Raw genomic sequence first — 16286 nt, 5'->3', positions numbered from 1 at the left:
TATAGTTCAGACTATAGACTCGAATATAGTCCAGACTATAGACTCGACTATAGTCCAGACTATAGACTCGACTATAGTCCAAACTATAGACTCGACTATAGTCCAAACTATAGACTCGACTATAGTCCAGACTATAGAAAAAAAGAATAGTCAAAACTATAGATTCGACTATAGTCCAGACTATAGACTCGACTATAGTCCAGGCTATAGGCGAGACTATAGTCCAGATTAGTAGTCCAGAGTATAGACTCGACCATAGTCCAGACTATAGACTCGAATATAGTCCAGACTATAGACTCGACTATAGTCAAGACTATAGACTCGACTATAGTCCAGACTATAGACTCGACTATAGTCCAGACTATAGACTCGACTATAGTCCAGACTATAGACTCGACTATAGTCCAGACTATAGACTCGACTATAGTCCAGACTATGGACTCGACTATAGTCCAGACTATAGACTCGACTATAGTCCAGACTATAGACTCGACTATAGTCCAGACTATAGACTCGACTATAGTCCAGACTATAGACTAGACTATAGTCCAGACTATAGACTCGACTATAGTCCAAACTATAGACTAGACTATAGTGCAGAAAATAGTCCAGACTATAGACTCGACTATAGTCCAGACTATAGACTAGACTATAGTCCAGACTATAGTGCAGAAAGTAGTCCAGACTATGGACTCGACTATAGTGCAGAAAATAGTCCAGACTACAGAGTAGACTATAGTCCAGACTATAGAGTAGACTATAGTCCAGACTATAGAGTAGACTATAGTCCAGACTATAGGGTAGACTATAGTCCAGACTATAGAGTAGACTATAGTCCAGACTATAGAGTAGACTATAGTCCAGATTATAGTCTAGACAAGAGTCAAGACTCTAGTCCAGACTACTACTATAATAGAGAATAGTTCATATTATAATCTTTACTATATTGCTGACTGTAGTCCAGATTATATATCATATACCATAGTCCTGACAAAAAACTATTTTATCCGCTCTGTTAAAGCAGGGATAAGTGTAGCGTTGGAAAAAAATTAAAAGCATACTAAAGCAACTGCATTTCCAATCTAATCTCAATACAGTGACACCTTGTTAGAATTAACATTTCACTTTTTTAAAGTACAGTCACTGCAGCACCTCATCTCAACATCTTATTAGTTTTAAGTTGTTTTTTTATCTAAATTATTTTCTATCTCAGTTCGATTCACTATTTAAAAAATTATTTCAAAAGTAAGTATTCAACATGTTGCTTGCCGCACAGGAAATAAGAGGTAAGTGTGAAGTTGAGTGTTGTTGTTTTTTTTTAACTTCAATATTTTCTTGTTGATCTCCTCCCCACTATTTTAAAAAGGGGTTTCTATTAAGTATTTTGTTTTTGTTCAATTTTGTGGCATTTTAATTGTTTTAAAAGCATCTGGTATTTCATTAAATAAAAAACAAAGCAATATGATTTTTTAATGTTTGTGTTTTTTGTTTTCTAATGACAGATTACAATGTCATTATTTGACAGTTATAAAATACACAAATATTTAACAAAAGCAGACAAAATTCTAATTAATCAATGGGTAATATGTATTTTATGGAATGTGTTTGACTTTTAATAATGGTTTTAATTTATTTTAAGTTTAGAGTTATTAAATATTAAAAGTTTTAATCAGTATTAAAAAAAAAAGTTCTTTTGTTGAAGTCTTTTAAGAAGGTCTTGCGCTAAAGGTTTATTAGAAGATATTTAGTCGAAGGATATGTAGAATGTCATCATAGAAAAAAACATTAATAGACTAAGCAGACTATAGACTATACTATATACTACGCAATAGACAACACTATAGGCCAGACAATAGACAACACTATTGACTGGACTATAGACTAGACTAAAGACTAGACTATTGACTAGACTATAGACTAGACTATAGACTAGACTATAGACAGACAACACTACAAAACTTCATCAGGAGTTCCACAAGGATCGGTTTTAGGCCCTCTCCTGTGGAATGTAATGTATAACAAGGTGCTAGAGCTAAACATACCTGAAGAATCGAGTATCATTGGATTTGCTGACGATATCGCGATAGTAGTAAGGGCACGCTTCTTGGATGAAGTTGAAATGTATTCAAATGAAACAATACGGATCATAAAAACGTGGCTTAAGAAAACAGGTTTGGAACTTGCAGATCACAAAATTGAAGCAGTACTTATAAGGCAACCGAAGGAAAAAGGAGACTATATAATTAAAGTGGGTGGCAGCAAATATTAAATCAGTAACTGCTATAAAATACCTGGGTGTTATGATTGATGAAAGGCTTAACTTTAAGACTCATATGGAATATATATGTGAAAAAGCATCAGCCCGTTAACAATGCGCTAAGCAGGATTATGCCAAATGTTGGAGGCCCGAAACAAAGCCGAAGGATATTACTATCCAGAGTAACGATATCTATCTTATTATATGGGGCACATATAGGGGGTGAATTCAATTAGAGTAATCGAGGAAAAATGTAATGTCCCTATTTCGACAGAGCTGCCTTAGGGTATGTAGCGGTTATGAACCATATCCCTAGAGGCAATATCAGCCGATGAGATACACAGACTGCACGTGGCGAAAGAAAGAAATGTTGGGGAGAAATTACGCTACAGGAAGGCCTTAGAACGCATGAAACAATGCAAAAGTGGCAAGTAGATGGGAAAACACCCAAAATGGACGTTGGACTTACAGCCTCATTCCGCAAATTAAAAAATGGGTAGAACGCAACATGGAGACGTAAACTAACAACCTCACACAATTTCTGACAGGACATGGAGGTTATAGATGCTACCTGCATAAATTTGGACGTGATGATTCACCTCATTGTCCCACCTGCTCGGAGTTAGAAGATGCACAGCATGTAGTCTTTAGATGCCGCAGATTTGCAGAAAAAAAGGCTGGCAGTAGAGCGTGCTATAGGCCATGATATTAAGCCCGAAATATAATAGATATATGTTAACTTCAGAAGAGAAGTGGCAATTAATCGCAAACTACGTTAGTGAAATTCACATGTTGGTTCCAAAGGGAGGAAAGAATCGCAAAGAACAAAGAGTAAATAGAGAAAATCTGGAGACAGCTTAGTTGCTTTCCATACCAGCGACGTAATACCTGAAGGCAGTTCCGCGGGGTTTGCTGTTGACGATGGGAAGGCGGTTAGTGAGTACGTGGCGCAAAACATAGCTGAATCTCACATAATGGATTATAATTCATATCTATGAAGATTCCGCACCCCATTAAAAAAAAAAAAACGAAAAAAAAGACTATAGACTATAGACTAAGACTATAGACTATGGACTAGACTAGACTAGACTATAGACTAACTATAGACTAGACTATAGACTAGACTATAGACTAGACTATAGACTAGACTATAGACTAGACATAGACTAGACTATAGACTAGGAAGACTATATGACTAGACTATAGACTAGACTATAGACTAGACTATAGACTAGACTATAGACTAGACTATAGACTAGACTATAGACTAGACTATAGACTAGACTATAGACTAGACTATAGACTAGACTATAGACTAGACTATAGACTAGACTATAGACTAGACTATAGACTAGACTATAGACTAGACTATAGACTAGACTATAGACTAGACTATAGACTAGACTATAGACTAGACTATAGACTAGACTATAGACTAGACTATAGACTAGACTATAGACTAGACTATAGACTAGACTATAGACTAGACTATAGACTAGACTAGACTATAGACTAGACTATAGACTAGACTATAGACTAGACTATAGACTAGACTATAGACTAGACTATAGACTAGACTATAGACTAGACTATAGACTAGACTATAGACTAGACTATAGACTAGACTATAGACTAGACTATAGACTAGACTAGACTAGACTATAGACTAGACTATAGACTAGACTATAGACTAGACTATAGACTAGACTATAGACTAGACTATAGACTAGACTATAGACTAGACTATAGACTAGACTATAGACTAGACTATAGACTAGACTATAGACTAGACTATAGACTAGACTATAGACTAGACTATAGACTAGACTATAGACTAGACTATAGACTAGACTATAGACTAGACTATAGACTAGACTATAGACTAGACTATAGACTAGACTATAGACTAGACTATAGACTAGACTAGACTAGATAGACTAGACTATAGACTAGACTATAGACTAGACTATAGACTAGACTATAGACTAGACTATAGACTAGACTATAGACTAGACTATAGACTAGACTATAGACTAGACTATAGACTAGACTATAGACTAGACTATAGACTAGACTATAGACTAGACTATAGACTAGACTATAGACTAGACTATAGACTAGACTATAGACTAGACTATAGACTAGACTATAGACTAGACTATAGACTAGACTATAGACTAGACTATAGACTAGACTATAGACTAGACTATAGACTAGACTATAGACTAGATAGACTAGACTATAGACTAGACTATAGACTAGACTATAGACTAGACTATAGACTAGACTATAGACTAGACTATAGACTAGACTATAGACTAGACTATAGACTAGACTATAGACTAGACTATAGACTAGACTATAGACTAGACTATAGACTAGACTATAGACTAGACTATAGACTAGACTATAGACTAGACTATAGACTAGACTATAGACTAGACTATAGACTAGACTATAGACTAGACTATAGACTAGACTATAGACTAGACTATAGACTATAGACTAGACTATAGACTATAGACTAGACTATAGACTAGACTATAGACTAGACTATAGACTAGACTATAGACTATAGACTAGACTATAGACTAGACTATAGACTAGACTATAGACTAGACTATAGACTAGACTATAGACTAGACTATAGACTAGACTATAGACTAGACTATAGACTATAGACTAGACTATAGACTAGACTATAGACTAGACTATAGACTAGACTATAGACTAGACTATAGACTAGACTATAGACTAGACTATAGACTAGACTATAGACTAGACTATAGACTAGACTATAGACTAGACTATAGACTAGACTATAGAATAGACTATAGAATAGACTATAGACTAGACTATAGACTAGACTATAGACTAGACTATAGACTAGACTATAGACTAGACTATAGACTAGACTATAGACTAGACTATAGACTAGACTATAGACTAGACTATAGACTAGACTATAGACTAGACTATAGACTAGACTATAGACTAGACTATAGACTAGACTATAGACTAGACTATAGACTAGACTATAGACTAGACTATAGACTAGACTATAGACTAGACTATAGACTAGACTATAGACTAGACTATAGACTAGACTATAGACTAGACTATAGACTAGACTATAGACTAGACTATAGACTAGACTATAGACTAGACTATAGACTATAGACTAGACTATAGACTAGACTATAGACTAGACTATAGACTAGACTATGGACTATAGACTAGACTATAGACTAGACTATAGACTAGACTATAGACTAGACTATAGACTAGACTATAGACTAGACTATAGACTAGACTATAGACTAGACTATAGACTAGACTATAGACTAGACTATAGACTAGACTATAGACTAGACTATAGACTAGACTATAGACTAGACTATAGACTAGACTATAGACTAGACTATAGACTAGACTATAGACTAGACTATAGACTAGACTATAGACTAGACTATAGACTATAGACTAGACTATAGACTAGACTATAGACTAGACTATAGACTAGACTATAGACTAGACTATAGACTAGACTATAGACTAGACTATAGACTAGACTATAGACTAGACTATAGACTAGACTATAGACTAGACTATAGACTAGACTATAGACTAGACAATAAGCATAATATATTCTTTATTCAAAGAAAATAATACATTAATATTTAAAAAAAATAGAATAATTATTACCGATAATACTCGAGAGCTCAAATATGGGACTTTGTATATTAATAAATATTATTAACTAATGTTTATATAGTTTATGTATTATTAAAAAATGAAAATAAATAAACGATAAAAAAAACTATAGACTAGACTATAGACTAGACTATAGAGTAGACTATGGACTAAACTATAGACTAGACTGGACTATGGACTATGCCCATGTCTGTTTTGAATGAATTATAATAAAATTAACAAAATGACTTACCTTATTTAACACTTGTATCCTTTCCGCCAACTATTTTATTTCTTCTTTTTCACATACTGTTAATTGGCTTTTTATTTATTTTTCCCTTTAATTGCATAGCTTTTTTTATTTACTTTCAAGACTTTTTTATTTTCTTAGCCTTTTTTTTCTTACAAAGATCTACACTTTATTTCATTTCTTTTACTTATTTGAAAGTATTTTACTTCTTAATTTTTTTTCTTTAGAAAACTTATAAAAGCTTATCTTTTCTTATTAACAACCTTTTTTCCACTTTCCAACACACTCCCCTACCCGCACAATAACTCAGACTTATTCGCAACGAATGGCCAAACTAAAGCAACACACTGATCGGCTCAGCATTTTATAATTTTCCAAACAGTTTTGCTACAATATTTTTACTAATTTACAAGTTACTTTTTAACAATATTTTTACGCAGAAATATTAACAAACAACCAAACACTTGCGAAATTTCTAGAAAACTGAAAAAAAGAATGCAAGTGATGATTCTATTGTTGTTGTTGCTGTCAAATTTGTAATGTGTTTTTTGTAATTTTATTGTATTGGTTGATGCTCCTAATCTATTTACGCACTCTAAAATATTCTCCCCCACCACCCAACACAATAAAATAACAACAAACACAAATCATATAATGACAGTAGCAGCAGCAACAACAACAATAGCAATAGAATCATCACTTGCATTCTTTCTTTTAGTTTTCTAGAAATTTCGCAAGTGTTCGGTTGTTTGGTGGTTAGTGGTCGTTTAATTTATTAATAAAACTGGTTAAAAGTTAATAAATTGTTAATATTTTTGCATAAATATAAAATTTAAATGTTTGTTAATATTTCTGTGTTAAAATATTGTTAAAAAATAATGGATAAATTAGTGAAAATAGTGTGGGAAAATTGTTTGGATCAAAATAAAATGCGGAGCCGGTCATTGTGTTGCTTTAGTTTGCTCATTCGTTGTTAATAAATACATACATACATATGTATGTATGTATGTAAGTATGGTTGTGCAGGGAATTTGTTAGGTGCAACAGTTGGTATAGAGGGCAGTGAATAAAGGTTTGTGTGAAGCAAAGTGGAGAGAAAAAAAGCTTTTATACATATGTATGTATGTGTAGTAAAGAAAATGAGGAAGTAAAAGAAAATTTAATAAGCAAAAAGCTTTCAAACGTACTGAAGGAAATAAAATGTTGATCTTTTGGAAAGAAAAAAACATAAAATTATGAGAAAATAAAAAGTTGTTAAAAGAGCATTTAAGAAGTCGCGAAAATATAGAAAATATGTAAATATAAAAAGCAATTGAAAAATCTGTTAATAAGAAAAATAAATATAAAGAAAATGTTTTAAAAATAAATGTATGTATGATAAAGCAAATTGAAAATTTGTGAAAAAATATGTAATTCAAGTTGTTTGCGGAAAGGAAAAAAAAAGTACAGTGGACGTCCAATAGTACGTATACTCTTTATTACGAATGTCCAATAATACGAATGGCAAAATTGTTGCATTGCTTACTCTATAGTACGAATAAAGTCACAATTTTTCTGTTCGATAGTACGAATAACGCATTTTTTATGGGAATTTTGGTTTTATTCACGTATGAATGAAGTTTTTATTATGTTTTTATTTTATTATTTCGGTATCATTCACCTTAAGCTCAGTAATTTTGAAGTTTTTTTGTATTTATTACAAGTGTTTTGTATTTTTAAAAATCCTATACACAAAATTTACTGCATGTATATTTACAAATCAACAATTATTTAGTGTTATTAATTTATTTTATTGGAATTTTGATGACCCAAGAGAAGAAATTAAATTGGATGATAACGCCAATGAGGAAAGTATTTTATTAGTTCCCGACAATAATTCTGCTGAGAACAATATTGAAACCTCAAAAGCGCTGTTATTGAAAAAGCCGTAGGAATCATTTTACAAAGTAAAAAACATCGATGTTAAATGATAGATTTTTTAATAAGTAAAATGATATTTATATACATATGTATGCATGAACTGTTAATTTTGAAAGTAGTGTGACTCTACATTCCAAACAATGGGTTTAATGATGACTATTCTAATTTTTAAGAGAAAAATATAAATTAGAGAATTGTGGTATATTCCATTCAAGTTTCTAATAAAAGTTTTATGTAATCTGAACATTTTAATACATTTTAGAACACATATGTAAATTGCAAATTGTCTTTGACACACATCTTTTTAAAAACATTAAAATTTAAAACCTTCTACATATATCTCATTTCAACCATTGGACTCACGATACTTTCAAAATTAACAATTCATATACGTAAATATGTCCCTTTTATGCCTGTTTATGTACAAGAAATTTATTTAAAACAATACACATTTTTTATATTTTGTTCCGTTATGTAATTTTTCATGAAAAATAAAACAAAAATAAATAAAATCCAATATTTTATGTGTATTATTTTAATTTAAACATACAAAATGTGTTGTTCAATAATACGAATTTTTCGGTATTACGAAAGGGCCTGACACTATATAATTCGTACTAGTGGACGTCCACTGTATTAAATAAGGTGAGTGCTTATATTATTTTGTCAAATACATACATACATACATACATATAAAGCTTTTTAAAGGGTATATTGCTTTTTAAAGCTCAGTTTTTAAAAAATATTGCACAAAATACCAAGTTTATTATTATTAATTCAACTACATACCTACTGCTCCAAACAATTATCTTAAGTTGTAGCAATAGTAATTGTATTGTTTTTAGCCCTAGGTTTTTAAAGCAATTGCTACTTTTAAAAAATTAAATATCAAAATATAGCAGTAGCAATGACACAGTAGTATGGCATGGAAGAAAATGCAGTTCTTTAGTACATAATTCGCGGTACCCCCACGATATTTTCTGTACTTTTTCTATATTGTAAACTTTTGATAAAAAATCCACATGGTAGTCAATAGACCACATATTCATAGTCTAGTTCATAGTCTATTCTACAGTCTAGTTTATATTATAGTTCATAGTCTACTCCACAGTCTAGCCTATAACCTAGTCTATAGTCTGGTCTATAGTCAATAGTCTATAGTCTAGTCTATAGTCTGGTCTGTAGTCTGGTCTATAGTCTAGTCTATAGTCTAGTCTATAGTCTAGCTTATAGTCTAGTTTACAGTCTAGTTTATAATCTGGCCAATAGTCTAATCTATAGTTTGGTCTATAGTCTAGTCTATAGTCTAGTCTATAGTCTAGTCTATAGTCTAGTCTATAGTCTAGACTATAGTCTAGTCTATAGTCTAGTCTATAGTCTAGTCTATAGTCTAGTCTATAGTCTAGTCTATAGTCTAGTCTATAGTCTAGTCTATAGTCCTAGTCTATAGTCTAGTCTATAGTCTAGTCTATAGTCTAGTCTATAGTCTAGTCTATAGTCTAGTCTATAGTCTAGTCTATAGTCTAGTCTATAGTCTAGTCTATAGTCTAGTCTATAGTCTAGTCTATAGTCTAGTCTATAGTCTAGTCTATAGTCTAGTCTATAGTCTAGTCTATAGTCTAGTCTAGTCTAGTCTAGTCTATAGTCTAGTCTATAGTCTAGTCTAGTCTATAGTCTAGTCTATAGTCTAGTCTAGTCTATAGTCTAGTCTATAGTCTAGTCTATAGTCTAGTCTAGTATAGTCTATAGTCTAGTCTATAGTCTAGTCTAGTATAGTCTATAGTCTAGTCTATAGTCTAGTCTATAGTCTAGTCTATAGTCTAGTCTATAGTCTAGTCTATAGTCTAGTCTATAGTCTAGTCTATAGTCTAGTCTATAGTCTAGTCTATAGTCTAGTAGTCTAGTCTAGTCTAGTAGTCTGTAGTCTAGTCTATAGTCTAGTATATACTCTGTATAACTGAACTAGAACTGAACTAGAACTGAACTAGAACTGAACTAGAACTGAACTAGAACTGAACCAGAACTGAACTAGAACTGAACCAGACCTGAACTAGAACTAAACTAGAACTGAACTAGAACTGAACTAGAACTGAACTAGAACTGAACTAGAACTGAACTAGAACTGAACTAGAACTGAACTAGAACTGAACTAGAACTGAACTAGAACTGAACTAGAACTGAACTAGAACTGAACTAGAACTGAACTAGAACTGAACTAGAACTGAACTAGAACTGAACTAGAACTGAACTAGAACTGAACTAGAACTGAACTAGAACTGAACTAGAAGTGAACTAGAACTAAACTAGAACTGAACTAGAACTGAACTAGAACTGAACTAGAACCGAACTAGAACTGAACTAGAACTGAACTAGGGCTGCTGAACTAGAACTGAACTAGAACTGAACTAGAACTGAACTAGAACTGAACTAGAACTGAACTAGAACTGAACTAGAACTGACATAGAACTGAACTAGAACTGAACTAGAACTGAACTAGAACTGAACTAGAACTGAACTAGAACTGCACTAGAACTGAACTAGAACTGAACTAGAACTGAACTAGAACTGAACTAGAACTGAACTAGAACTGAACTAGAACTGAACTAGAACTAGAACTGAACTAGAACTGAACCCAAGATATTTAAATATAATTTCAACAAAAGTCGTGGCATTGGCAGTGCAAGTTTTGCGGAGCATGATCTATCAATGTTCGATCTATTTTCATTGTGGTGTGAGGTTTAAGGATACACTAACACACATTGTCCACTAAGAATAAGTACCATCACACTAACGTGAACTGAACTAGAACTAGAACTGAACTAGAACTGAACCCAAGATATTTAAATATAATTTCAACAAAAGTCGTGGCATTGGCAGTGCAAGTTTTGCGGAGCATGATCTATCAATGTTCGATCTATTTTCATTGTGGTGTGAGGTTTAAGGATACACTAACACACATTGTCCACTAAGAATAAGTACCATCACACTAACGTGAACTGAACTAGAACTAGAACTGAACTAGAACTGAACCCAAGATATTTAAATATAATTTCAACAAAAGTCGTGGCATTGGCAGTGCAAGTTTTGCGGAGCATGATCTATCAATGTTCGATCTATTTTCATTGTGGTGTGAGGTTTAAGGATACACTAACACACATTGTCCACTAAGAATAAGTACCATCACACTAACGTGAGACTTATTGATTATTAGTAGACTTCTCATATGTAAATTCGCTCTCTCATTGCGGATTATCGCGAGTGGCCTGGTATACAGTGATAGCGGTGTTCTATATAACCTTATCATTTATATCGATCAGAAATTTACAACATTTTACAAATATTATTTGAATAGAAATTTATTTTTATAACATTATCGGTATTAAGCGCCATCTAAATTATGATCTAATATTAAATTATATATAAACTTAAGCTTCTCCATTAAAGATACACACTCGTAAATAACCAAATCATTTGTTTACACTTTAACATTAAAGAGCTAAAAAAATCATAATTCAACCCATAGATATATGAACGTGGCCATGCATACAAATGGATATATTACGTGAATATGTATTTAAACCAGAAAAAAACAAAGAGGCAACAAATTATTAAATGTTTTTCAATAGAATATTACATGACAACAGCAACTATTGGTAAAAACTTATAACATAATGCTCGCTACGCTACAACAAACTTTAGAATAGAATATCTAGAGATACTTTTACAAAACATAAGTGAACAAATTCACGCAAATACGAACGCATTTCAAGCATACAATAGCTATGACATTGTTGTAAATGAATTGAGTTTGTTGTTATTTTAAGATTTTAGCAAATTTTGTGTTTTAATGAGGGGGGTTCTCCAAGAATTCCAATAGATTTGTTGACTTTACAAGAGATCCATCACAACAATAGACAACAACTTTTTGAGATAATAACCGAATACAATTTGTTAAAATATTGAAGAAAACAAACTTTGTGTATCTATACGATATTAGTGCATACATTGGGGGAAAATTTTGGAATTCAAATGGTTTGTATCTAATACTTAGAGATCATGGCTATTTTTAGATGTTGCATTGACACTACAAAAAGATAAAGATGAGACACAAGAGAAGCAAACAACAACTTCTTCTGGCTGCTTGTCTAATGTTGGATTTGCTAGTTTTCCTAGTTTTCCTTGCATTGTTGTTGTTGTTTTTATTATTATTTCGGGTGTCGTTTATTGTCTGCATGTCTGTCAGTCGAAATGTCTGGACTAGTTAGTAAGTTAAATGCTATATAAACTCATAAAATACATTCAAACACCAAGGAAATACATACACATGTAAGTGCAGAAGGAATGTATCTAGACTCTACAATGTGTTGCCTTAGTCAGTCAGTCAACTATAGTTGAGGATGCTGCTGCAGTCTGCTGATGCAGCAGATACTTCTAGCAGATCTTGTGCTTGTCTGCATATCCGTCCGTCCGTCCGTCCATACATTTCTCTGCCCGTAGGGATGTTGAGGTTGAAACATTTTATCAGATTTTGTGTTTGCTCAATACCGTTTCAGATTTTAAAGATTGTGGACGTTACTCTAAAACGTTCGCACCCTATTTTGCATTTTATTTGGATTTTTTCTATTGCTCCCAAAACCATACGCGTAGCATGGTGTTCTTTAAGCATAAACAATAATAACGGATAAATATTTTTATATCTAACGGATTTTCCTATAACATTATGGATAAAAATATAAATTGTGGTTAAAAAAATAAAACTTTAAATAAACTATAGTGTTTTATATTAAAATAAACAAATTCTAAAAATATACTTTAGTGTAAACAAAACATAAAAAATTTACAAAAAATTTATTTAATATTTATTTATTTAAAAAAAATTATTTAAAACTATTTATTAAAATTCTTCTTAAAAAAAAAGTTCCTAAATTGTGAAAAAATTTTAAAAAAATAGTGATTATTTAAACAAAGTTCCTAAATTTAGAAAAAAAAAAACAAAAAAATAAAACTTTTCCAAAAAAAATTTTTTGAAAACTTTTGAAAAAGTGTTTGTGAAATAATGAAAACTTTCTAGTGTTCATAACATCAAAATAAACTTAAACCAAAGGATTATAATTAATTCATCAAAGGAAAAGTGAGTTAAATATTTGTTATTCAAAATTTTTATATATATAGAACAGCGATCGGTTCAAACCATTACAGTCAATGTATGAAATTTTGAATAAAATTTCGAAAGAATCAAAAAAGTTTGAATTTGAAAAAGCATAGAGTTTCGGAAGGTTAATATGCCGATCAATATTTCAGGGGATCTAAATAATGCATCCAAATATATCTCTCGAATTTAACAACCTGATAAACTATACAAATATCCTCTTCTTATATGAAATATCTGATTCCTATTGTATTATAAAGCAAAATTTTGAAAACTATACAAAAATAATTTCAAAAGTCTGTCGTTTGCTTAAAATTAACTCAATGACTAAATCAATAAAAATTCACAACAAAAATAAACTTAAATACAAAAAACACTTATTATAGTTACACGGTTCATTTACAGCTCGATCGTTTTCAAAAAGAATTCTTTTGTTTTATTTAAAGAAATAAATAAAAACAAATAAACTTTTTTGTTCTATAAAAAAATATTTTGTAAACGAAAGAAAACCCAAAACAAAAGTATTCCCTAAAGACAATTTCGAGTTTGCTTTCATTTCGGAAAAAAATCGAAGAAAAACAGAAAAAAATTGTCTCGTTTTGAAACACATAATTCAATCAGCTAAACAGCAACAAAGAGAGCTCTATATGTGCGGTTGGCAACGAATCTTAATGAGTCCCTATCGCAAAATCTACGATAAAGTATTTTGAGAAACTATTAAGAGAAGATTTTCCATACACTCTCGAAAACACAATTTCACTATTCTGTATATCCGTCTCTCTGTTTGTGTGTCTGTCTATTAGGGTGATCGACTCGATTTTTCAACCGGTTTTAAAACCGGTTTTTTCTGCTTTACCAGTGTCGATTTTTTCTTAATGTTGATTTTTCGAATATCGAATAACCCGGTTTTTTCACTTTTTAAAACCCGGTTTCGAATACTTTTATTTGCTTTGTATTCAAAGATTATTTAAATGAAATTTTTAAGTAAATAATAATACAGCCCGTCTAAATTTTAAAAATATTCGAGTCGAGGAACTAGAGTACATTTTCTACAGCTCTTTTGGTTAAACTTTTTTGATTTTCCTAATTAATTAAAAAAAATTATTTGTAAAATTGATAACTGTTTGATAAAATTTAGCAATCTTAAGATTATATTCCAATTACAATAATTAATTTACGGCTGAAATTTTATGGAAGAGTTGGAATGCCTATGCAAATTTCCTAAACAGGGCTTTTAAAATAAGCTAGGATTACATAGTACCTTATGTTTAACAGAAGTGTCCCACTTTTTTCCTAATTTTTTTATATTAAAGAAATAATGTAAATCAGACGACTAGATCTAAAGTTATAATCTTTTAAACTGTTAAAAATCATTTCGGGCCATGTTTTATTAATCAAATTTTAACATAGACATTAAGTTTTTCAAATTAAAATATATTTTTTTTAATTATGATGAAAAACCGGTTAACCGGTTTTTTCTGAATTTGAAAAATATCAACCGGTTTTTTTTAAATGTCAACTATTCGAACTATTCGAAAACCGGTTTTTGGAAAATGTCGAATAATCGATCACCCTACTGTCTATCTGTCTGTCTGTCTCTCTGTCTATCAATCTATCTATCTGTCTATGTGTCCTTATTTCGTCCAGTATTTCGCCTAGCCCCCATACAACCATAACTCCCGGATAGGGCTTTAAAGCTCGTAACTATGTTAAATGTTATAGTATCTCTTAAAAAAGGGATTTCTTTAAAAATTTGTTTTATATAATTCTAAATGACACTGCCCACTTTCGTAATGATCGGGCCTCATTTCAGCCTAGCCCAACCATACAAAGTCCCCTTCAGAAATTCACTTGAAGGTAAAAATTTACATAGTCACTATCTCTATCACTATCAATTTGTGCCGAATTTCATCACAATAATAGTGTTAATGAGTGTATTGAGGACATTCAATCATTTTCTATGAAGGACTTTTGTATTAGGGATAGGGTCAAATGGATCTCGATCATTTCGAGATCCCCCTTTTCATGGGGTTCTGTTGTATGGGGGCTAGGTGAGTGAGTTAGTTAGTTAGTTAGTTAGTTAGTTAGTTAGTTAGTAGTAGTTAGTTAGTTAGTTAGTTAGTTAGTTAGTTAGTTAGTTAGTTAGTTAGTTAGTTAGTTAGTTAGTTAGTTAGTTAGTTAGTTAGTTAGTTAGTTAGTTAGTTAGTAGTTAGTTAGTTAGTTAGTTAGTTAGTTAGTTAGTTAGTTAGTTAGTTAGTAGTTAGTTAGTTAGTTAGTTAGTTAGTTAGTTAGTTAGTTAGTTAGTTAGTTAGTTAGTTAGTTAGTTAGTTAGTTAGTTAGTTAGTTAGTTAGTTAGTTAGTTAGTTAGTTAGTTAGTTAGTTAGTTAGTTAGTTAGTTAGTTAGTTAGTTAGTTAGTAGTTAGTTAGTTAGTTAGTTAGTTAGTTAGTTAGTTAGTTAGTTAGTTAGTTAGTTAGTTAGTTAGTTAGTTAGTTAGTTAGTTAGTTAGTTAGTAGTTAGTTAGTTAGTTAGTTAGTTAGTTAGTTAGTTAGTTAGTTAGTAGTTAGTTAGTAGTTAGTTAGTTAGTTAGTTAGTTAGTTAGTTAGTTAGTTAGTTAGTTAGTTAGTAGTTAGTTAGTTAGTTAGTTAGTTAGTTAGTTAGTTAGTAGTTAGTTAGTTAGTTAGTTAGTTAGTTAGTTAGTTAGTTAGTTAGTTAGTAGTTAGTTAGTTAGTTAGTTAGTTAGTTAGTTAGTTAGTTAGTTAGTTAGTTAGTTAGTTAGTTAGTTAGTTAGTTAGTTAGTTAGTTAGTTAGTTAGTTAGTTAGTTAGTTAGTTAGTTAGTTAGTTAGTTAGTTAGTTAGTTAGTTAGTTAGTTAGTTAGTTAGTTAGTTAGTTAGTTAGTTAGTTAGTTAGTTAGTTAGTTAGTTAGTTAGTTAGTTAGTAGTTAGTTAGTTAGTTAGTTAGTTAGTTAGTTAGTTAGTTAGTTAGTTAGTTAGTTAGTTAGTTAGTTAGTTAGTTAGT

Source organism: Lucilia sericata, unplaced genomic scaffold (assembly GCF_015586225.1).
Source record: "Lucilia sericata isolate MDLA Ls3-8-SP2 unplaced genomic scaffold, ASM1558622v1 Contig002193F_arrow, whole genome shotgun sequence".
NCBI lineage: Eukaryota > Metazoa > Arthropoda > Insecta > Diptera > Calliphoridae > Lucilia > Lucilia sericata.
Note: the sequence above shows the minus strand (reverse complement) of the source record.